The sequence below is a fragment of the Paramisgurnus dabryanus genome, chromosome 13 (assembly GCF_030506205.2).
Source record: "Paramisgurnus dabryanus chromosome 13, PD_genome_1.1, whole genome shotgun sequence".
NCBI classification, from domain to species: domain Eukaryota; kingdom Metazoa; phylum Chordata; class Actinopteri; order Cypriniformes; family Cobitidae; genus Paramisgurnus; species Paramisgurnus dabryanus.
In genome coordinates this window covers 17,011,110-17,036,012 of record NC_133349.1, presented here as the reverse complement: position 1 = coordinate 17,036,012, position 24,903 = coordinate 17,011,110, and the positions used below count along the sequence as shown (strand labels likewise).

Sequence of the window (24,903 nt, the reverse complement as noted above, 5' to 3'; positions counted from 1 at the left end):
ACACGATGATGCCAAATGTTACAAGTCTCAATTTAAAAAAGTAACATTTATTGAACTTAAAAACATTTAACAAATAGTAAAAACAGGTGAGGGTGCTATGTAGGGCTGTCGCGGTGAAGGAATTTCCCTTGCGGTGATTTTGCGTTGCTCAGCAGCGCGGTATGCGGTTTTACCGCCTTCATTTACTAAAATAAAATTATTTTTTAAATCCAGAATGAGGTCAACTAATGTAGAAGAAGGGTAGGCTACATGTATTTCCCCTTATGAAAAAAAGATTAACACAAGCTATACTACAGCTAAATATATTTTTGAGAAAACAAAAAACATAATTTAGGCTTGTTAAGCGCAAATTAACAGAGCATCGGTCAAAACAGAACACAGCAGTGTCTTAAAGAAATTAAAATTAGCCAGTATTTGTGCACCTGTAAATGTACAAAACGAATGCAATACAGAAGGCAATGCATAATAATTTAGGGCATTTTAATAATATATTAGTAGATAAATTAACGTTTATATATAAAGTATGAAAACGAATGTATCATTATTTTGGCTAAATTAAGCTGGAGAGGTAATTTTTAGTCTCACAGATTTGTCATCATTTCAGAATAAACTTAAATGCTATCTATAATAACTTACATTATATCCTGTCTTCCTTTGTCGAAAATATGTAGAAATATATGCGAGTAAAAAAATAAAAAGCGGAAACGTTTAGCTCACGCGGAGCGAAGGAAAAGCCGTTAATAAAGCAGACTCTCCGTGTATAGAGGATGTGATGAAACAGTCGGGTCGGCAGATGATCATCAATGTTTATAATGTTTCACACAGATACTGTTGATGAAAAACTTGTTTATCTAAATGTCTAGATGAAAGTCAAGTGTGCAGTCAATTCACAAAAGCAACCGCGGCGTTATATTGGCTGCATCCACGGAGCGGACGCTGCAGATGCACAAAGAAAAAACCTATAAAGGTCTTATTTATGAGGTTTTAATGCTGGTAAGCAACCAGTTATATTTTGGCGTTTGGGTTGATCAGTCATATTATTAAAGTACTTTTAATCTTTAAAACTGCATCTAGAGGCAGACGACGCCACAGTTATTCTGTCATCTCAGTTTTACTTTTTCCACACATTCACTGTATGAATTAACGAAATATGAAGTATTACATTTTTAATTGAAATTTAAGAAAAAAACTGGCCTACTCTCTTAACTCTTGAAAATCTATTTGGCCTTTATAATACGTGTACTGTATGACGTGAAAAACAAGGCGGCATATAGTTTCATGAATTTAACGTGAAGGCGCGGTTGTTGCGGTTGCTTTTTTTCCATGCGGTTGGGTTTGTCAGTAGCGCGGTCATGCGGTAATGCGGTTAGCGCGACAGCCCTAGTGCTATGGAACCATGAACTGCACTCTCCACAATGACGAGGAACTATCAGCAAATTATATTGATTTCTAGCACTTTACTACTACAAATATATAAAGAGATGAGAAATAAAGACTCGCTTTGTGCAGCTATGATCAGCTGTTAGGTCGAGCTTTCGATGTTGTCATGGAGAGATTGGTTGTTTTTAGTCACATGACCTGCAATCGCTTGCGGCTTCCAGCACTCTGTAAATAATGCTGTAAAAAAATCGGTGAACACAGCAGCCACATATCGGCCGATGCCGATACACAAAAAAAAAACTCTCAAATATCGGCCCGATATATCGTCCGGCAGATATATCGGTCTATCACTAAAATGACCAACTTGTGTGTGGATAAACTTTATGGATAAATACTGGAATGGTGTTTATACAGTCTTAATCTTAGTTGAGAGAACTTAAGTCATTAGTTGAGTAAACTCAGAAATTTGCCTAATAAGTTTAAGTTGGTTCAGCTTGTTGGTTTAAGTTGACATTACTTAGTAAATTGAGTTAGGTGAACTACATCAGCCAAGAGTTGGGTAAACTCAAAAAAGCTGTGCAGCAAGTTCCCTTGAAAATTTTAGTTTGAGTAAACTTGTTATTTTTTTACAGTGAACCAAGCACTGCAAGTTGTCAACAACACACACACACACACACACACACACACACACACACACACACACACACACACACACACTTGCGCACACATACACCTGGAGCAATGGGCAGCAATCACTGCAGTGCCTGGGGAACAACTTGCCTGACTTACAAGCCTGACTCTCTAACCATTAGGTCATGACTGCCCCACAAACTTTTTTTTTAAATCAGTTATTAAGGACATACATTAAAAACAGTGTTGAAAACTGAAAAGGGATTCCATAGCCTGCCAAAATGTACAATGTTAAACTCATAATAATGATTTGCAGTTCAAGCTGTTGTTTGACAAACATATCAATTTTACCTCAGCCGTTGGAAAGGAAGTCACTACGCAGTAACTTGCAGAGATGCATCCTATATCTTTCTATTTCTTGATTTCACAAGACTTTTTTAAGATGTAAAATAAATCTCCGGTGTCCCCAGAATATGTATGTGAAGTTCTAGCTCAAAAACCATACCAATAATTTATTATAGCATGTTAAAATTACCACTTTGTAGGTGTGAGCAAAAATTAGCCGTTTTTGGGTGTGTCCTTTTTAAATGCAAATTAGTTGATCTCTACACTAAATGGCAGTGCCGTGGTTGGATAATGCCAATTAAGGGGCGTTATTATCCCCTTTTGACATCACAAGGGGAGCCAAATTTCAATCACCTATTTTTTTACATGCTTGCAGAGAATGGTTTACCAAAACTTAGTTACTGGGTTGATCTTTTTCACATTTTCTAGGTTGATAAAAGCACCCAATTATGGCACTTAAACATGAAAAAAAATCAGATTTTCATGATATGTCCCCTTTAAAGTTATGATAGAAGGTTGTGTTTTAAGATGAAGAAGGAAAGTTCTATCATTGAGAAACTGCGTGAGAAGGCGAGCTTGATGTCATAGGGGTGTAGTTTCCGGGGTGGAGGTAAGCCCCTTAATAAGTCTACTAGAAAACTAGCATCCCCACCAATATTTATACAGTGATTAATGAAAACATATGTACAGTTGGCACACCAAATTTACACCCTTGGTCATAGTGCTCAGTATTTTATTGGCTTTTTACTTGAGTAAATCTTCTGTCTGCTTCTCTTCATGCAACACTTTTAGTCTGTCAGTCGCATGGAGGAGTAATCTACCAAAAAAACGAAAGAATGTGGGTTAGAGAGTGAATAGTAAGGGGTAAAAATTTGTGTATGTGTGCGTGTATGGGCGTTTGGGTGGGGTGTTGGCAGTAATATGGCTGAGATCACTGTGGGATGAACTGAAGAATCACATTTCACTCACCACATTCAAACACATGTACAGCTGCTCTGAAGGCAGATTTAATGTTGATTGAATTTGGTGGATCAAACTTACAGCTTGCGTGTGTTTATATTACTGTTCTGTCATTGAATGTGGCTTTGTTTCCGTCCATTTAACTTGTCACAGGAAAAATTACTTTCATTTCTGCTTCCACTTTAAATTTTATGAGTTCTCAGTTCGCCATTTTTTATTTTTTTTGTATTAGTAATTAAATTTGATGTGGTTGTGAAATGAACCAAGAACTTGAGTTTGACTTTATACTTTTTCAGTGTGTTATAAAGTGAGTTTTTGTTTGTGGTGTCATAATATATTGCATTACCCAAAAGCAGAGAGGTAAATGTTTGAACTGTAAGTATTCTGTTTGCCATATAGTGTTAATTCAGAGTGGTGTGTATGTGCTTATGTCTGACTGTGGTGAATAAGTTTAACATTATTACATCAGTCTGACTGGCTTAATTGAAGAGACGTGATTCTTCTTTACAAGCCTCATCTGGAGAAAGAACTACTGTCAAAGGATATAAAGAATCACTTTTCCTCTTTTATGAATCAGTCATCTAGTTTATGTGCTGAACACACCCTGAAGTTGTTAATGATTCATGCTAAGGCAAGCCATCGCTTTTACTGTTGATATTATTTACGGTTAGGGGTTTGAACAAACTGCGTAAATCGGCCCACGTTGTAAGTGAACGGCTTTTCACACTGTGCTTAACCCCGGCTTGTTTTGATCAGAAATTCTGCATTTAAGCCCGAAGGGAAGCAGGGTAAGAATGTTATGACTCAATGCACAGCCAATCAGAAATCTCATACTTCATATCACGAGCTGTGCGTCATAAAAACTCGCTGTGCATGCTGTGTAAACAGAGGAATTTCATCGTTTGAGGGAAAACTGAAAAAATACAGTCAAAGGTGATGGGGAAACACCTAAATTGGATTGAAAAATATCTAAGGAGGCTTAAAACAGCCAAAAAGGATTAACATGACGACCTGTTTGGCACAGTTGTGTAAACGGTGTGAAACCAATAACCCACACTTTAAAAATGTTGGGTTGTTTTTGCAAAAGGTTTGGATTAGACAAAACCAAACGTAATGCCCTGCCTATTATCCACAGCTTTCTGGCAGGTTGATGCCAACTTTGGCATCTGCAAGTGCTTCTTCCATTTTTGTCAGAAATGTGAAAATAATCGTTGTTCACTCTAACAGCTCAATATCGCTAAGACGTGACCTTGAATACTCTAGATCTCTTCTTGTACTTTGACAACATTTATGGTCGAACTGCGACTGCATGACAGAAATAAACCTAAGAGTTTTTAAATACTTTATGTGACTATTGAATTGAGAGTTAACTGACTAAGCCACAAGGTGATTGATGTTCTGGTTTTGCCCATAAATTAATCCTCCTCCGGGTTTTCTTCATGTCATTCATAATCCTAATCTCAATCCCGGTAAATCTCTTTCATATTTAATCCGGCATTCCTTATAGCTGCTGTCTATACTTTCTACACTGCCACTACAAATGCTGTTGTATAAGTCTAATTTAATGTCTATGTCGATTGAGCTGATCACAGAACAGTTGTATTATATAGTAAACCGATTCATTTAAATTTACACATTCATTTTGGCAGATTCTTTGGCTTTCTCACAGTGGCTTGGGTGCATTTGAGGTATGCATTTTTAATGTGTGTGTGGGAATTGCACCACTGCTAATGCAATGTTACCAATTGAGCTTTTAAAGTGTTTGTCATTTAGTCATAAAGGGTTGACAAATCTGGGAATAATGTTTTTAACTGATTTTTTTGTGATGAAATCTGCAGAAATCGGTTCTAGCAGAATGAGGATTGTTGTTGGGTTCATGATGGGATGTGATTGAGTTTATGACATTGGTTGAGGTTGTGGCTAGCATGCCTTGCATTTTAATAAAGAGCAATATTTTGTTGGTTTCATCAGTAACACACACACGCAAAAGTACACACAGACACACACACAAACCGCTATCCATAAACACAACCTCTCCGTACATCGTCCATAAACACAGATGCCTGGCATGTTTTAACAGACTGTTTTGAGTACCGCATAAGTGTTTTGAGCACCGCTGACATTTCTCATTCTCTAAGGCGTGGTTTTGGGTCAGATAGAGAGTCACTCTTTTCCCTAGTTGCCCCAGATGTTCAGATGTTGTTATAGATACGCACGCACACACTTTATTGCAGGCAAGGTCCCAGTGTGTGATGCTCAACTGTGGAAAAACTGTGCTATGGTCTCGGTGACACTTCTGTATCTTATGTAAGCAATCCAAGCTGGCTTCGTATTACTTTTGGCTGAGTGCCGGCACATTACACAGCTCTGGTATTACACAGCATGTGCGACCATACACTTCATAAAACCCTCGAGTCGTAAATTTAGCTTTTTCACTACATTAGCAGTGACAGGTAGCCTGTGATTTCCTTCGATGTCTTGTCATGTTGACCTTTTTATTTGTGGAGAAATGTCATAGTACAATGAATTTAAGCTTGATTTTAGGATTACTACTTTCATAACCAACATTCGCCTTGTTCGGTACCGGTGCATACTAGTTTCCAGATTCGAACAGCTAAAATTCAGACAGACCAGCTAAGACTAGTTTAAGCAGGGACTCAAAGCAAAGTGTGTCATGAATGTTGGAGCTTTAATAACCTCTTTACTCTTTTATTAGCACGAGAACCCCCTGACATGTTAATAAGCGTCGTAACTTTGGAAGCGCCGAGGATCCTTTGATCCTGTGTTCGGTTGAAGTCAGTCTGTCTTTGAATCGTTTGACTGACAGGTGTCACTGTGACTGATGCTTGCACTTTGTGATCCTCTGTTTGGGTTCATGGATTGTTTGATGCTACTGCCGTGGTGACTGACCTCATAATGAAGGCATTATTGATATCGCATAGTTCCTGGAAAAAAAATCACTTTATTCATGCACAATGTGCCATTTCCTTATGGTTTGAGTCGATGATCTGATCCATTAGCAGGAAGTCAATGTCAGGCTGTGAAGTGGAAAAAAGGCTGCTTCCTGCCACATTGCCCTGATGGCGTCAAACCTGAACGTATGACGGCATGTTCGGAAAGAGAGAATTTGTGTACTGTAATACATCCCATTAAGAGTTTGCCAGATAGAAAAAAGGTTACTCAGGAATATTGCGTTTCTGTCTTCTCATTGGCACGCATGGGCGAGCGAGGACATGGTGCGTTGACTTCTCGACAGGGTTGAGTAATTTATGTTTCTCCAAGCAGCAATTCATCGAAAACATTACATTTTAAATCATTCTCGAGGCTATTGAGTAGATTAATATCTGAATAGCCTCATCGACATCAGCTCTTGAAAAGCAATCCATTCACCTCCTTTCATTGTAAACGTCCAATTTACACACTGAAGAATAAAAACTCAGTCTCTGCGTCCACTCACATTAAATAATAAAAATGTTGCCCGATAGATCCTCTATTTTGCTTGGGTTTTAAAGGGCAGATACCATACACAATACAATTCACACTATACAAAATCAGACCTTAAACCCTTTTTAATTTGCTTGCAATGCCAAGGTCTTGATTCTATGATTCCTAAGAAATGAACTGATTTGTAAGAAGATATACTGATAAAAGATACAGCTTGAATGCACCAGTTAGATGCTTTGGTTAATACCATCTGCCAAATGCGTACAGTAAATGTAATATTGCTTTATGTGTGTGTGTGAGAAAGAGAGAGTGAGTAAAATTGCGTGTGTTTATAAGAAGAGAGTCAGCTCACATAAGAAGTGCAGCTTTAAAAGGGTGATAAAGTATTTAAGAGGGAAGAGCGATTGCTTTTATGGTCAAATCGAACCAGGAGACTTGCTGAATTAATCCTTATTGAGGAATGCAGTGTTTGTGCATGTGTTTTCAGGAGGTGTGTTGTGCATCCAGTGTTGGGTGTAAATAGTTACGAAGTAATTAGTTACTGTAATTTAATTACTTTTTCCTAGTAAGGATTACTGTCAGTCATTTATTTACAGTTACTTCTGATGTAATTTAACCAAATACTGTATATGCATATGCATTAAGAATAAGCATTAATGTATAAGCATTAATATCACTGAGATATTGGCTGTTTCACTGAAAAAAAAATCATTCAATTTAACTCAATTTTTTAAGGTAAAAAAAACGCGATCTCTGTAGACAGCCCAGGCTCTACAATCTTCAATATAAACACAGTGGCCAAACCTGCACCACGAAACAAAACAAAGTGTTCCAGCCAATAAACGCCAAGAAGGATTTGGGGGTTGGGTTTGGGCGCGTTCATGAAAGCACGGAAGGGAGGGGGAGGAGTTAACTACGCTCAGTTTGTTTGAAAACACATTTCAAAAATCAACACACAGATTCGCTTAGAACGCCTTTAAAAAGCACATATTAATGCCGGATAAAGCCTTATTCTACATCCTTGATCCTAACCAATTCCTACAAATACTTAAACTTATAACTACTTTACTAAGTATTAATAAGCAGTAATTATGACTATATTGAGGCATAAGTAGTTAATAGTTAGTTAATAGTGAGAGTTGGACATTAAAAAGTGTTACCAGGATAATTTATGTAAATTTTATATAATTTATTCAATCTTTGTATCATTTACTAAATAGGATTTAGAAAGTAATTATTAAGTTATTAAATACTTTTTTGAGAAAGTAAATTGTACAGTAATCTAATTACAGGATTGAAGATGTAATGAATAATGAGTAATTAATAACTTATTTTGAGTACCTTACCCAACACTGTGGGTGTCTTATGTAGACAAACCGTAGACATGCTGCTAGCATTAGTCTGTGTGAGCGTCTTTACGGGTGTATTGCTTCTCATAGCACTTTTTTTCAGAGTTATTATTTAAAAATTTTTACATTGCAAAGCTCGTTTCTCAGTCACACAAATAATTTATGGGAACTAAGCTGGAAGCTAAGTCATATTCAGTGCAAGCTATCAGCAAATTAACAACACATTCGCATTTACATTGCCTTTCAACACCCCCTCTGTTTTCAACAGTTTGGGAAGGATGTTTACTCATTTTACATGCCAAAAGTTTACCCAGTCATAACAGATATTAAATAATGTTAGACGTCCCAAGCGTACAGTAACAACAGTTGCCTGTTTTTTATTGTACAGATTGGAGAGCAGAAAAAGCAAAACAAACTCTGAATGTTTGGTTGCAAGAAACTTTAACCAAGACCCTGTTTGCACCTGGTATTAACAGGCTGTTTACACTTAGGGCGCACTCACATTATCCAAACCAAACCATGCCCCAGCGCGATTGTCACCCCTCCCTACTCCCCCAGGTGCACGCACTCACACTGTACTTTGTATCGATCCGAGTCCGGGCGCGCTTTCGCCATAAAGATGCGATTGTTTTGAAAAAAGCAGGAATTAAAGCGCTCTCTTAACATTGGAACCAACCGTAATGATAAGTCTGTGTTTTTTATTCGGAGTCGTTTGGTGCGCGACTACAGACAGCCCTCTCACATGTCATCATGTTGCTTAGTTCATCTGTCACATGCGCAGCTCGGACATTCGCGTAAACCCGCTGCTCGCATCAAAAGGGTTTTACGGAGGCAGATGAACGTGAGTGGTCGCGCAACTGACGTTTTCACCTTTTGAATCGCGCTCAGGCGCGATTGCGCTCACACCACAGCCTTCCGCGCCTGAGCCCAAGTGAACCACGCTCCGGCCCACCTCTGCAACCCAGCCGCGGCGCGATTAACCAATCCGCGCCCGGGCACGGAAGAGAGCGATCACACTAGTCAAACAAACCAGGCTTTGGGGGTCAAACGCGCCCGAGCGCGGTTTGGTTTGGATAGTGTGAGTGCGCCCTTAGTATTAAGATGCGTTTTCGCAAGTGGATGAGAAAGACACATGCTCGTTCACACCTGCCATTTTACTTTGCCTCTCATGTCCCCATTCGTCTGTGTCTATCTTGAATACTTTGAGGGGATTGTCTATGGGCAAGTCCCTCTCTTTTCAATAAAACACATGCAAGACAAATTATGAGTTAAAGTTAATGTGCACTATTATGCCAGTATAGTCCATTTTTTACATGTACACGTAAAGTGCATGTGACACTATTTTCGTCATCAGAAGAGTGTGCGTGTACTCTACGTGCACTGCCCGATATTTAAAACCCTGCGTACATTGTACGCGTTGGTCACGCATACACCTACAAGTAAATGTAGTATGCAGCCCACGGGAATTTATTGCATTTTGTCGCAATGCGCATGCGTCTGTGTAGACTTGCAAGGCTGTGCGTGGGACCATGTGCTAATGTTCTGTACACGTAAAAAACAGACTATACTCCAGGCCTAACTTTCCTATGTTTACAAAGTGAAACGAAAATAAAAAGCTGTGATGTGAAGCTGTTTTGTTTTAGCAACTATAGCTCAAAGACTGCGTTGGGTTTGTGCTAGAAGTCTATGGAAAGACTGAAAAAACTTTGTGCTTTGTACATGACACATTATTATGTCAGTAGACGTCTACCCTTACGAAAATTTATCATGGTTTTTTGGTGGTGTAGTAACTGATTTTTTTTGTGTATTGATTACTTTTAGCAAAACCAGGGTTTTACTACAGTGACCATGGTTTTTTGGTTTTTAACCATGGTTCATTTTCGTAAGGGTGTTGTGGCTGCCTGAACAGATTCAACCACATAAGATTCCACACCACAAAAGCAATCCAGTCCAATGCATTTTCACCTACCTCTGAATGTGGAAAGTGAACGACTGAAACCTTTATTTATTTAGCATCACCCCCTTGTGATCTGATAGACCAAAATGTATCTTAATACCAGGTGTAAACTGGGCCTAAAATGGCATTCAGAATAAAATCGAGATACTTGTGTAGAATGTTAAATTACGTGTTTATTACATGAAGGATATAAAGGGTGTTGTTGCTGACTTGCTTTAGTGACATGCCCACAGTAAATGTGAATCTTTAATTTTGAAAAGACGCTTACGCTAGCTGTCTCGTACACCTCTGAGACATCATAAGGGAGGTTTGTCTAATCTCATACACACAAACATGCACATACTTATGTTTGATGGTCTGTGGAAGGGTCGGTACAGTTCGGTGAGGTTGAAAGTGCTTTAGATGAAGTGTGTCAGCTGGGTAACCATCAGCTCACGGTTAGTCAAACCTCCACTGATAGAGATGTTGGACTGAATGCTGATATTCTAATCAATGTGGTAACCCTGAGCCGAGTGTTAAAGAATAACACGAACAAATGATTTTGACTTCATCTCTACCTACACACGCACTTCACTCCAGAATGCAGGAGAGGGTGGAAATGAGGAAACAAGCTGAATATATTAGGTTTAGAAGCACAAACTCAGTAAAATCTGTGTTTTATCTTTATGATTTCAGTCAAATGATTTTATGCTCAGAATATCACATGCTTATTCATTCTCATCGAGTGATTTTTGATTTCCCTTGAGTGTGGAAGTTAATCGCTGGTTGTACTGTCATTTCTCCGGGATCCTTTTTAAAATAAAAAATTTCCTACAGAGATCTGAACTATTTGTGAAACTATGGTCTGATTATATTTACTGTTCACTTACAAAAAACAAGAGCTGTGGTTCAGTGGTTATAAGCCCATAAGATTGAAAAATTAGATGAGATCTTTTTTTTTGCCAAGCCTTTTATCAAAAGTCAATATTGAATAATTTAATATGAACATAGATTTCCATCAAATTTACCTAAATCCAAATTATTTTACCTATACATTCTACAATATTTTTACAGCTCTGTACTCCTAATGTATTTTAACAATTATCCCATTTTTTTAACTAGGTAAAAAACATTTGGGACTGAGTTTAAACGCAACTGAGAACTATTAAAAAGAGCAACCTGTGCAAAATAAAATTTCCTCCTGGGTGTGGCAGGTGTGCCCAAATGGGTCATGCTGGTTTGAATCTGGCCTACAACATATCCATCATTCTTATATTTCTTTGTATCCCAAATAGAGATGAACCGATATTACATTTTTCCACTAATACTGATAGCTATTATTGATATTTGAAAAATGAACTTGGTTGGAGTCAGTTTTACTAAATAATTTCTTGTTCACTTTACTTAACAAACACTAGTAACTGCATATAATTACTTTAACTTAGAAATTTCAACAAAAGACTGTGTCTTGTCAGCTTTACTTCAAAATTATTTGTTCAGCCAATATAACATTGTTGCGTAAAAGTAACAGATTAATAAAACCAATACAGACTTGCATCTCATTGGCTGATGATGCTGCAGTGTTTTATGGGTAAATTGTTGTTCTGGCACCCTCTTGCAGAAGTGTAGCACCATTAGATAGGTACATGAGTAATAAGTGGCCAAGTATGAGTCAATGAACTTGTTCTGATATATTTTAGAACAAAACAAACCAACAAACAGTTTGAAATGTAACATTGCATTTCAAATATGTTTGTGATATGTTTGATAAACTGTAATTAAATAAAGGTTGTATTGAGCATATGCACTCTGATTGATTGATTCGTTGTTATGGAGTTATTAAATCATTATTTTTAATTTTGTTTTTATCAATTAAATGTTTCATACTAGTGACTTTACTAGGATTTCTTTAGTCCATGCAACATTTAAATTGTCAATTTTACACAAACTTTTTTAGTAAATAAAACTTACATTTTATTTGTTGACATTACTTAACAAAGCTATGTGGAACCCACTTGACAAAGTTTTTTTTTAAGTAAATCCAACTTTTTATTTTTTTGAGTGTACATTTTCTAAATGATATTCATATAATGATCATTAATAATGAACATTATATTATTGATGTTTTTTTACATTTTCTATACAACAAGCTCAAATTAATTGTATTTTCCTGTTCTCTTTCGATTGACAGGATGTAGTAGTCAGCCGATATATTGCAGAGACCGATATATCGGTCGACATTTTTTTTTTATTGGTATCGGCCGCTATATTTTTTTTGGTCTAATTACATATTTTTACTTTATCTTTTAGAAAGTGAAACAAACCTCTTAATGAGTAAACTAACTTCATGCAATTTATTTGTTAATTTTAAGGAATTAAATACTAAATTAAATTGTTTTAAATTAAGAGTATATTGAATTATATTCAATGTTAATTTAGTTTCACCCTTTTTTATGTTTCTCAGTTAATATAAATATATTTTAAATATCAGCCTTATATCTGCCAATTGGCCACATTGCTTTCTTAATATCTGCATTGCTACCCCCCAATATCGGTAGACCACTATATATAAGCCATGACTGTCACCTGTTTTTCAACTATCGAATAAAAGCTTTTATCGACCGATACAGAAAATTGGATGATATAATGGTGGTGCATATCTAATAATATAAACATTGTGATTATTAATGTCTATTAATGTCTAGCAAATTCAACCTTGCTGGCTAATTTCTCTAACAGGATATTTTTTTGTGTCTTACAGGGAGCATGCGCTAGTAGCAGGTTTCTGTGGTGGGACCTCAAGCTCCTCCCCTCAGCTGGAGCCCCTGTGCTAAAGGACACCAGACCCTTGCCCCCACTGACCTCAGTTCAGCAGGTATACAGGAAATACACAGCAGACAATCAATAAATCTGTAGTCATGGCCGGTTTCTGAAATATGAATCAGTTTCATCTCAGTTTTACACATGATTAATTCATTTCGACGATGGTGCGCTAACCAAACAATTTTGGTGTCTGAAGTGGTTGTAACACATTGTAAAATGATTTCCCTCACAGCTTGCTCCTAAAAGGCGAGTCATTTATTTTGCATTCACGTAATTTTGAAAAGCATGTTTTTTCAGTATGGTGTAATGTGTGTGTGCTAAAAGACAGCGTGGTGTCCTCTCACATTTTAAATGAGTTTATGTGTCAGTCGCACTCCTATCTCTTAAATTGTCAGTGGTGCTCATTGATCAGACTAATGCCAGAAAATGGCTGAATGATTTTAAATTGAAGTATTTAATTGAACTTGCTGTTACAGTCTGGCTTTGCATTGGTAATCAATTTGTGTTTGTTTTCTGCTTTGCATGCAGTTTTTGCAGCACACCTCCATCTCTGTGTCTCTTTTGCTTCATTCTGTTGTTCTGTTTCCCCCATATTGTGTATATGTGTTTGTTAGTCGTGCTGGTTTGACAGAAGTTGTGCTCGAGACGTATTATCATCTGAGAGAGGAAGTGGAAGTTATATATGCAGACTGGGGGGAGGGAGGTATTTGGACATCATACCACACAAATGCACTGTGATCATTTTTTCTGTATGAGACAGACATGGTCTTTATTGATCCGCTTTCATATGCCATGGTGCTGAGGGTCATGATTTTGACCGATTTTTACATACATCACCGACTGTGGCGTGCAAAAAATTTACGCAATGATTGGTGAACATTTTGGGTGATTTTTTTTAAGGTCAAAAAGAGGACATTTCTGTGGGGAAGGTGGACGTATGTTCACCCTAATTTAACACGGTTTCCTAAAGAAAACTTCTGTCTTTCAGCTGTCTTCAAAATAGAGCAGAGGAACCTTCAGAGTTTCCTGTTCACTGTGTCAGTCTATTTCCAGCCCTTCGGCACACACACATCTGACATCACCGCTCATTGCCGGTGTCTGAAATTAGACGCTATAGTTGCATTGTGGGTAATTCTGCTGACCTCTTAAAACGTGGACCAGGACATGTCCCATTACACTGTACATTACCAGCAGGCCCAACCCCAAAAACACACATGGGATTAATGGGAAAGTTAAAGTCATCCATCTCTTCTTCTGCATATCCTGCTTTCTTTCTTTTCTTCCACCTATTCATCCGTCTTTATTCAAGCATGTTTATTTAAGCAACGTTGGTTTTTACGTAAAGAGAGAAGAGCATATTGGTTTAGCAGATAAGGTTCAGTTATGGGCCTACACACACTTATGTCTTGTTACGGTATGTGACGTTTAAACCACACTGGGCGAATGTGAATAGCAGAGAGAGAGAGAGATACTTTAGACAGGAATGACTCCCACACATTGCCGATAGCGTTTTACAGAACCTCAGACGTCTCAATATAAGAATAGCTGGACTTGCACTGTAGGAGTCATTAGAGGACTTGAACTTTCATGGATATGTTAAACAGCCAAGAAAGGTTTGCCTGTCCCCTGGACGGTGTGTGTATGCTTGTGTTAGTTCATTATGCATGACTGCATCTTTTTTGTTGTGTGTTAATTCTGGAACTAAGTCTGGTACCTCCATCCTGCTTGAAGCCAGATTTTGTCTTTGAGGTTTTATCTCACACACAAACACACACTTATTCATATTTAATAATATTAACAACTTTCAACACCTCCTGAATGACATGAATTATCATTTTATAATTTCTCTCTCTCTCTCTCTCTCTCTCTCTCTCTCTCTCTCTCTCTCTCTCTCTCTCTCTCTCTCTCTCTCTCTCTCTGTCTCTCTCTCTGCTAATTTATTCTAAGTTATAATGGGTTCAGATAAAAGCAATATGTGAGGCACTAAATGGAAAAGCAGACCTTGTCAAAGGGACACAGTTTGCTTTTTGTTAATACCTTCTTTGTAGCTTTGACAAGTGTATGCTATCAGTCGGTGTTTGTGTGCTGGTATGAGTCTTAAAAGAAAATACAGTGCTGTGTTAAGTGTGTAGGTTGTAGCAGGAAATGCTTTTAACTGGTAGTGTTAATTATATTTAATGTGTAAAAAGCTATTTAGTACAGCAGTGACTGAGGGAATATTTCAAAGCTTCTTGCCAAGAATGTGTATGTGTGGGTATAAAAGAGGTAAACTGATTACTTTTTATCCACTCAGAAGAACATTTTAAAGTCCAAGAGTTCTGAATATCTGCTTTTACTTTGTCCAGGGAGTGTCCGAATACTTTAGCATTTGTTTTTGTCTAAAATTTGTCTCACACTGCGTCTGAAATGATGACAGTCAGTGGTGTAAAGTACTCAAGTATCTGTTCTTTTTTTTTTTTACTTCAATACATTTTGAAGCATTATGTCATACTTCTTATTCCAGTACATTTCACAATAAATATTTTAATACTTAAGTACTTTTAGAGTAAAAAGTAACTTGTTTTTATGAAATGTAGTACAGTAACAAAAAAATTCAGAGTATTATGCATCACAATGTAGTGAAGTAGAAATTTGTGAAGAAAAACACTGAAAACACTGGCCGGTTCATAGACTTCTGGTATTTTATTCACTTTTTGGTGGCTCCTCAGCCCATTTGGCCTCATGGACCCAGCTGCTCACCTTGCATACTGATTTTTGTCTGCCATGTAGTATGGAAGTGGCGATTTCCGACACAGTGTCAGTTTGAAGAGAGCCTTAAACAGTCATGCATCATATAATCTTCATGGCCCTGCTGACTGCAGTCAGTAGAGAGCAAGATTAAATGTATGCTCATATAGTCCAATGTCCATACTCTATTTGTTCCGTTTTGATCCCTTGGTTTGCATAATGCATATTTAAACTGGACAAGTGCAAGCATACTAAACTGTCAAATTTACTTACCCCCTTGTACAAACATTGGATTGTAACTCAAACATAACTCACATTGTAGTACCTGTAGTGCTGCATACTAAGAGTGTTGACTGCTGCATGCACACCGTTCTTCAATATCTGTAGTAGTGTGTGTATGTTCACTAATGCGGTTGGCTTGGATGTTATTTGAGCTAAAATCTGATAAACCAGAGCTTGCCTGGTTTTTATGACCTATTCCTGTTGTAATACCATCAACCTCATAATTCATTTTTCTGTCTGCCCTATGGGGTTTGCTAATCTAATATACATCATTCATAATTCAATGATGCAGAATGGGCCTTAGCATGTTTTTGCCTGTAGATGGCTTTGTTAATGTCACATTGTTTTAAAAATGTAATTAAAATCAAATTGCAGGAGATTAACAACTATAACTGGTGGATATATTTTGACTAGTCATAAAATGTACAATTAACCAGTTTTGAAGCACAATGATTTTTTATTGGGTTTTATTAGGCTCCTGCCATTTCACTTATTTAATAATAATAATACTTATTATAATAAGAATAACAATAATAATAAAAATAACAACTATTATAATATAAGTATTCATACTAATTATAAGTATTACTAATAATTATAAGTATTCATAATAATTATAAGTATTCATAATGAGTATAATTATTATTAATAATAATATTATTAATAATACTACTACTAATTATAATTATAATAATAATTACATAAGACATAAATTCTATATTTTACAAGACAAAACAAACATGAATACACAATGATACATATGCATGACGCAACAAAACACTAGGAAGAGGTTGAGTAAATTAGTTTGTAAAAAATGTTTTGAGTTCAATTTCAAGGAGGTTATAGAAGAGATGTCATGAACAGTAAGTGGGAGGGGCTTCCATAGTTATGGTGAATGATCTTTCACCCATTGAACGCAACTGTGGAAACGAGGTGTAGTAAGCAGTTTTGCATCTGAAGACCCAAAGGAGTGAGGAGGTGAATAAGTGTGCAAAAGCTCAAAGAGATAGTGTGGGCTTGCACAATCTTTTCTTGTCCTGTATGAGAAAAAATGCCGTAATAATTGTTTTTTACTACTATTGTTACTTTCTATAATAAGTATTTTAAATATTCTGATCTGCAATAGCTGTTTGGTTAACATAAATGTTCTCATGACCCTAATATCGTGATATCGTAATCTCCATTGACATTTCCTCCTCTCTTATTTGTGTTAATATGCATCTGTAGAAACTAAGGCTGCGTTTACACTTGGCATTAACATGCGACCTGTATCCGGATGTTGTCCACATACACATTGAAAAGACAAGTGTAAACGCGTTTGTGTTCGGAATGTTATCCGATCTGTGTGTCCTGATGCAGAGGTAGTCGAGGACGCATTGTGATCGGATCTCAGTGTAATGTAACCGCAATCCAGCCATCGTATCTGGATTCACAGGTCAACGTCACACAAAACCCCGCCCACTATCATCTCCTCTCACTGACAGCTGTCAAAAACAAAGGACGTTAGGTCATGGAGCGCAGGTGAGAGACGCATAAATTCATATTTGTGGAGCAATGCTAGCTACGCTTAAAAGCATCTTAATAAATCGATATACAAAGCATTTTAACACTGCTAACTGTATTTAAGTTATTCAGGTATATGTTATATGTTACAACTATTCATAGTGAGATTTAATATTTAATGGCAGAATTCAGGATCGTCGTTATAATGTTTGAGTTTCCATGGCGACAAATCAATGTGAATGTTGCGCTTGTTTCTGGTCAATCGGCTGTTTCTGTCTCATTTAACACATTTTAAGTTACTTTAAAACACGTACAAACACTAATAACATTAACCAAATACATTTAGTCAGTGTTGGTTTTATGCAAGGTTACTTATATGTGTTTGTAAATTACATTACTTCTTACGCACTATGAACAGTAAATTGTTAGCTCTTTTAATTAAATCATATTATTACCAGGAAACATAACTAACAACAGTTTATGGTTAAAATAGAAATATACATATAAGTTCAGGCAGAGCCAAAAGCCCGTTATTAAGGCAGAATAAAACAGTGGAGTCGGTCATGTTTCACACGGATTTTGTTGTTGATTTAAAGCATGCGGGTGAAAGTCAAGTTCAGGTAAAGTTAAACAGAACATTCATCCGCGGTGCGGACGCTATAAGGCTTTTAAAGCTAAAAAATATAACGCTTAAAATGTGAACATCACGGTTGTTGGGGTTGCTAGTTATTCTCTGTTGTTGGCTTCTCAGTAGCACTGTACAATACGGGATTGCGGTTAGCGCGAAAACCCTAAATCATGTGGCTAAAGACAGCTGTACCCATTTTGATTGACAGCTATCCACCCAGCGCGCGTCTCCCTGAACGGGATCCGATCACACATCCAGATACAGAAGCCACATTTATGTGACAAATGTAAACGCGCCGTGTCCTGATATACGGATGATCGGATCTGCGTGAACGGATCACTGAGATCGCATGTTAATGCAAAATGTAAACACAGCCTAAGTGAACATTATATTTAGATATGGAGATAACAAAGGTGAAAGAGTAAAGGAAAGACGGGAGGCTGAAGAAGTTGTCGAATAGACGACAACAGCAAAAGAAAGTAAATTACCCTCCCGTCTTGCATCTCAACATGTCTATGTGTGAAGGCGGTCAGGTTACGTGTATGTTTGTGTGTTTGTGCACCCATCTGTTTTCCTTCCACACTGGGTTAAGAGTCTGTCTGCGCTGCATGCTCTTTCTGTTCCTGTGGCCTTTTCCGCTCAGCGCTTTTCTCTCATGTCATTTGTTTTTCATGTGAGGGGGCCGTTTGTGTGAACGACATCTATCTAGCATGCTGAAAACACGCAAGTGGTTCTTGTGCTATATCATTAGGTAACAGCGTAAATAGTGCATGATGTGAAAGCACCTTAACATGCCCCTGCAGGAAGTAACACAGGAATCGAAACTCAGAACCTCAAAAGAACAATCACAGTGGTGCTATAATATCTGATGAGTGTGTGTGTGTGTGTGTGTGTTTGTGTGTGTGTGTGTGTGTGTGTCTGTGTGTGTGTGTGTGTGTGTGTGTGTGTGTGTGTGTGTGTGTCTGTGTGTGTGTGTCTGTGTGTGTGTGTGTGTGTGTGTGTGTGTGTGTGTGTGTGTGTGTGTGTGTGTGTGTGTGTGTGTGTGTGTGAAGTACAGTAGTTGCATTGGGTGACTGACTAATTATGTCTATAATTATTTTACATGGGAGGTGATGTAATTTCAGCATTTGCAGGTGCTGGTCTGGATCTGAAATGTTTTTGTTTTTCTTCCTCTACCGACAACACAATTTCTGTTTATTTTGTATTTTTTATGAGTACCAGGGTGATAACTTAACTCTTTCATCGCCAGCGTTTTTAAAAAAAGTTGCCAGCCAGCGCCAGCGTTTTTCATGATTTTCACAAAAGTTTAATTTCTTCCAGAAAATGTTCTTCTTCAAATATATAAACATACAATATACCAAATGAAAGAACAGACCCTCTGCTTTCAAAAAAAAAAAAAAACGTTTCATCCAGCCTTCAGTAGTTCTTTTGTAATCAGCTTTTGAATATGGGTAGGTTTCTGCAAAAACACCACATTTTGAACAAAAAGCAGAAATAATTCAATTTTTGTGACCGACTTTTCATAGAGTTCCCATTCAGAGCGATCTTTAAAACAGACACGGACATCCAGCCAATTGCCATAGGGCAATACTTCCGGGTTTAAAAAGTTGCGGAAGGACAGATAATAAAAGTGGATAATAGCGGTATTGCGGAAAGACGTAAAAACTCGTCATTGGCGGGGAAGCGTTTTCTCTTGATTGACGAGATATCTCGTCAATGGCGGGGAAAGAGTTAAAGGACAACACCACCGTTTTTAAATAATTTATTATGTTCTTACCTCAACTTAGACAAATTAATACATACCTATCTTTTTTCAATGCGTGCACTTTTAACCTTTGTACAGCGCCTCGTGAATGTGTTAGCATTTAGCCTAACCTCATTCATTCCTATGGCTCCAAACAGGGATGAATTTAGAAGCCACCAAACATTTCCATGTTTTCCCTATTTAAAGATACTTACTTGAGTAGTTACATGAGTAAGTATGGTGGCACAAAATAAAACTTTTGTTTGGAGCCATAGGAATGAATAGGGCTAGGCTAAATGCTAACACATTCAAGAAGCGTTGTACAAAGATGAAAAGTGCATGCATTGAAAAAAGATAGGTATTTATTAATTCATCTAAGTTGAGGTAAAAACATAGTAAAATATTGAAAAATGGTGGTGTTTTTCTTTAATTCCCATTTGAATTATCTTTTCTGGGTTTCTTGTGCATAGAGGAGTCGGTCCAATCCATCAGTAATTTTGAAGGTTTTGTTTCGGAGAAATAAGAACTGAAAAAATAAACGAAGGCCACGTTGACGCTGCAGATTCTTTTATCAGAGATGAGCCACGCAAGTACTATTTTATAGACGTCATCCTGAGAAACAGTTACTGACTGAATAGGGCTTAAGACAATGGTATTTGTCCAAGGAAGTGTGTTTTGCACATATGGATGAAGGAAACAACAGATCTGTGAGTAAGAGAACAGGATGGTGAATGTTCATGCGTCGTTTAAAAAAGAAATGCATTTTCCGCATTACCTAATGCATTAACTAATTGTTAACAAATACAACCTTATTTTAAAGTGTTACAATAAAACAATAGTGTTTATAAGGTCTACATCCAATTGTGCTCCTACTGTTATGTAATGTGTCCTGTCCTATCAGTCTGAACAAAAGTGCTGATGTCATGTTTGTGATGTCACACTTTGCCATTTTGGGCCAGTTCACTAGAGACGTGTGTCGGTTTTCATCTTCAGGCTGTGTTCACTCGGTTGTGTGTGCGTGTTGTCAGGGTGATGAATGTCTTGCCCAGCCGGCGTGGGCTGTGGCCTTTGGTGTTGCTTGTATGATGGACGAGGGCCACCGGAACAGTCGCGTAGCTCTCTGTGAGAGTCACAACCTTGAGCTCCATACACACACACTCTCGTTTGCTCCCGAGACCCCCTCAAATGACTCGGATGCCAGCAAGCTTTCGGCCGCTCCGACACCGTAACGCTCTCCGCTCTGCCTGACATTCATATTTATGGCATTTAAATATGCTTTAATGGTTGCACCTGCTGCATATTGGCACCTAGAAAGTGTGTGTAATTAATCTGACACTCCTACGCGTTTGCAGTAGATGTTTGGCTCATTTCTAACAAGACATACTGTTTGTGTCTAAGCATTTTGAGAAAGGCGTTTTTGTTTGCTTGAAAAGGTTACTGCTGACGCCCAAGTTGGCTGGGTCGTAACCACCACAGACATTAGAGAACCAAGATAGGGGTTTGTGTTGCCCCTGCAACATTTAGATTAGCATGGCTAATGGCTGATAGGAGACCTTATGAGAAGAAACCACATGCAGGTGGTTTTATTAACAACATACATCTTCTGGTGCATCAGAGAGACAAACAGGACTTCATTTTCATTCAGATTTTTATGGATTTAATCCATAAAATGGCTGACCTGACGAACTATAAATGTAACATTCAAAACTTTTGTAATCTTCAAAAAACCCAAACAGCCAATTTAAAAACTTTATATAGTAAAAAAAGTACAAGATAAATGTAAGGTACTGCAAACCCTGTGTATTTAAAGTGATATATATATACAGGGCCTGAAGTTAACTTTTTAGAAATCTTTTTTTTGCCTCATAAAGATGAAAAATATGAGTTGCACGAACATTGTTCTTTATTTTGTAAGAATACATATTAAAGTGCTGTCAATATATATATATATATATAAGCAGAACAGCATTTCTGAAAATAAAGAGGTAACCGTGAAGGAAAGAGGATGGCCGGCGTTCCCTTTTTTGTTTTTTGATGGCTTTGCTGTCATTACATCCTCTTCAGAATTCCCTCATCCGTTATGCGGAGCACAAAGAGATGCACTACACACATACACACTTCAAAGGCGCCAGTATCTGAAAGAAGTTTGGCACTGGTGCCATCAGTTCTGCTCTCTAGTGAGTACATGAAGAAGATGCTTTCAGGTTTGGTTTTTGTCAGCAGCAGCACCAACGCTGGACAGCTTAACTTCTACACAGGCTTCACAACGCACATGCACACAGAGGTACATCAACACTCCATGTTTAATTGACAGGTTTGGCTATTTCAGTCACACACATTCATTCTACTTAGGCTTCATCAACATTTATCTGGATAAGTTGAGTATTTTGATTCGAAAAATGCTCACCACCCACACTGGCATTTTAAAACGGTTTCCTAAAAGTGTTTGTTCCCACAGAACTATCGGAAAATGCATAAATCTGCATAAGAAGCAAAACCAGGCTCCAAACATCAGTTATGTCTGAATAGTGGCAGATTCCACAGCCAACGTCTACTGCAAAAGAAAAGTGGAAGGTGTTACAATAGCACAAAGAAGACATTTGAAAGTTTATGTACTATTTGGGTAAACTCGAGTAGTTTTCCCCAAGCTTAGGCTGAATATAAAGTATTAGTAGTGAAGGATAATGCAGAACTAAGTGGTTGAGTTTTAAGGGCTTCGCAGCGATTCGATGGAGTTTTAGTTCTCCGTGTGATCCGTATTATTGTGTAATTGGGCTGTAATGACCTTTTCTTTATCAGAGCATATCACATGCTGCTCACCCCCCCCAGAACATTTCATCCTTCCTTCCGTTTCTCATTTTCTTTTTCATTCTTTCCTCCACTTTTTTGATTTCTTTTCTAGTTAGCTGATAAAAGATTTATTTCAGATGACTGGATTAAAGCAAGACTGTTAAAGAAATATTTCAGCCAAAAATGAATTTAAGACGACATTTACATGTAAAACTCTTGAAGGAACAGCAACAATTTAACCCTCAAGTGATGTTGGGAAGAAATCAGGGCAAATGATTTAGTCAAAAAAAAAAAAAAAAAAAAAAAATCTGATCGTTAATATTAGGGCTGCACGATAAATCGCATGCGATATCACGCGCATCTCGTCAGTAATGCCGGTTCCTTGAATAGTATTAAATCGCCATTAGCTGCTTTCAAGTAGAGCGGCATTAACTGCACCGAGTCGTAGTTCACTGACAATCGGGGCAATTTCGCATTAATTATCACGGACGTATCGCCTGCGATATGTATGCGATATGGCCCAGCTTGTCAGTGAACTACGGCTCTGTGCAGTTAATGCATCGCCATCTGAAAGCAGCTGTTGGCGATTTAATACTAATCAAGGAACCGGCATTACTGACGAGATGCGCGTGATATCCCATGTGATTTATCGTGCAGCCCTAGTTAATATTAATCTGGTACACATAAATGAAGGGGTGAATTTTTTTTTTTAAAAGTTTTTTTACTGTGTTTTAATTAGTGGAATTAAGTTTTTAATGAAATTCATGAGTTTGATTAACATGTAGGGGAGAATCGGGGCGAAAGTAACGCGGGACAAAAGTAACAAAGTGATTTTCTCTGAGCCCTGACAACATTTGCATTCCAAACTATGACAGCATCTTTAGCATGCATCCTTTGACAGAGCTGACAAATATTAATTTATTTTGTCACTGTTTTGCACGTGTAGGTCCAGAAAGCTGTTTTCGACCATCCTAAAAATTCCTAAAGAGGGAATTTTTTTTCTAATAATTCTGTTTCTGGTTTCATGTGTTACAGTACTGATGAATCTACAGGTTATTTAGTGCTCTAACACATGCTGAAGTTTGCCTTCTCAGAGTTTTTCAAAATAAAAGTAAATCGGGGTTAAATGTCAGGAGTTCCTGTCGGGACGAAGGTAGCACTTGTTACTTTTGTCCCCCTGCTAATTCTGTTGCATTACGTTGAAAATGTATATTATTCTAATTTGATTTAATAAAATTTTTATATTGTTCAAACGGTTGAATTTTTTTATTCTCAACAATTCATGTTTGTACTGTCGGGTTGCTTTTGAAACATTTGATGAAACTGAAATTTAAAATAAAATAGTAATTTCATAATTTTTTTGCAAAGATAATTGACAAAATGCAGTTGCACATTAACAAAGTCATTGTCATGAATATTTACTAAAAACAACTGTAACACAAAAATCTATCTTGTTCTCTTGTGCTACTTTTGACTCACCTGTGTGTTACTTTCGTCCCAGCTGACAGGGTCGAAAGTAACAATGCGCTACTTATGTTCAAAGTGAAATTATACTGAGGTCGTTTTACATTTTGATCAAAATTCCACCTGGTATTGATAAGACCACACTTGTGAGTTATTGACCATATCAAAAATATATCTCCGTCTAAAACATCTTTTAAAATTAAGTTTTTCTGAAATATGGTACTTTCGCCCCTGCTCTCCCCTAATCGATAGGGAATGAGATAAAGCATATTTGGCGTGCTGTCCGAAGGGAGGGCTCTGAGCTCGGAATTTTATCCCAAACCCAGAGTACTCCCCCCTTTTAACTGGGATAGATTAAACTATCGGAGAGTGAGGTGGAGGAGGAATGCTGCAACAACTGTCAAGGGACAGAGGTGATAAACAACTATTTATAGGCACCTCTTTGAGCTGATTGGTTGGATCACATGACCATGCTCCTCCCAAAGTTACTTAGTTAAATAAACTTCATTCATATCATGTTTTTCTGGGAAATTTAGGTGAAAACACACAAAAAATGCTAATTTTACTTTTAAATAAATTGAGTAATCGAGGAAAAAAAATCACAGAATAAATGCATAAGTTAAAAGTTTTTACATTTATTAAAAATAAAAATATCTATCTTTATGACATTTCTGTAAAATAAAAAAGGGAATCACAAAGTGCCCAAATTTGTCCACTAACAGCAGATTAGTGCAGTTCTAATTAACAGCACTTGAGGGTTAACGTAAAAAAAATGGTTGTTTAAAAATAATAAAATGCTACAAAAGAAGTGTAAAGTATGTCCTTTTTAAAATCCTTTTATCCATGTAGTGTTATTATGGTATGAAAATGATACAGGGGCAGTTTCCTGTACAGTGTT

At 37.3% G+C, this 24,903-nt stretch overlaps 1 protein-coding gene across 1 annotated transcript in view; it reads left to right on the top strand.

Moving 5' to 3' along the window:
• galnt1 (UDP-N-acetyl-alpha-D-galactosamine:polypeptide N-acetylgalactosaminyltransferase 1) overlaps positions 1 to 24,903 on the top strand; it is an 84,086-nt gene that overhangs the window by 21,741 nt on the left and 37,442 nt on the right. The window contains exon 2 of the mRNA XM_065245530.2: positions 12,806 to 12,919. The gene's annotated coding sequence lies outside the window, so the exon portion shown is untranslated. The remainder of the gene's footprint in view (positions 1 to 12,805; positions 12,920 to 24,903) is intronic.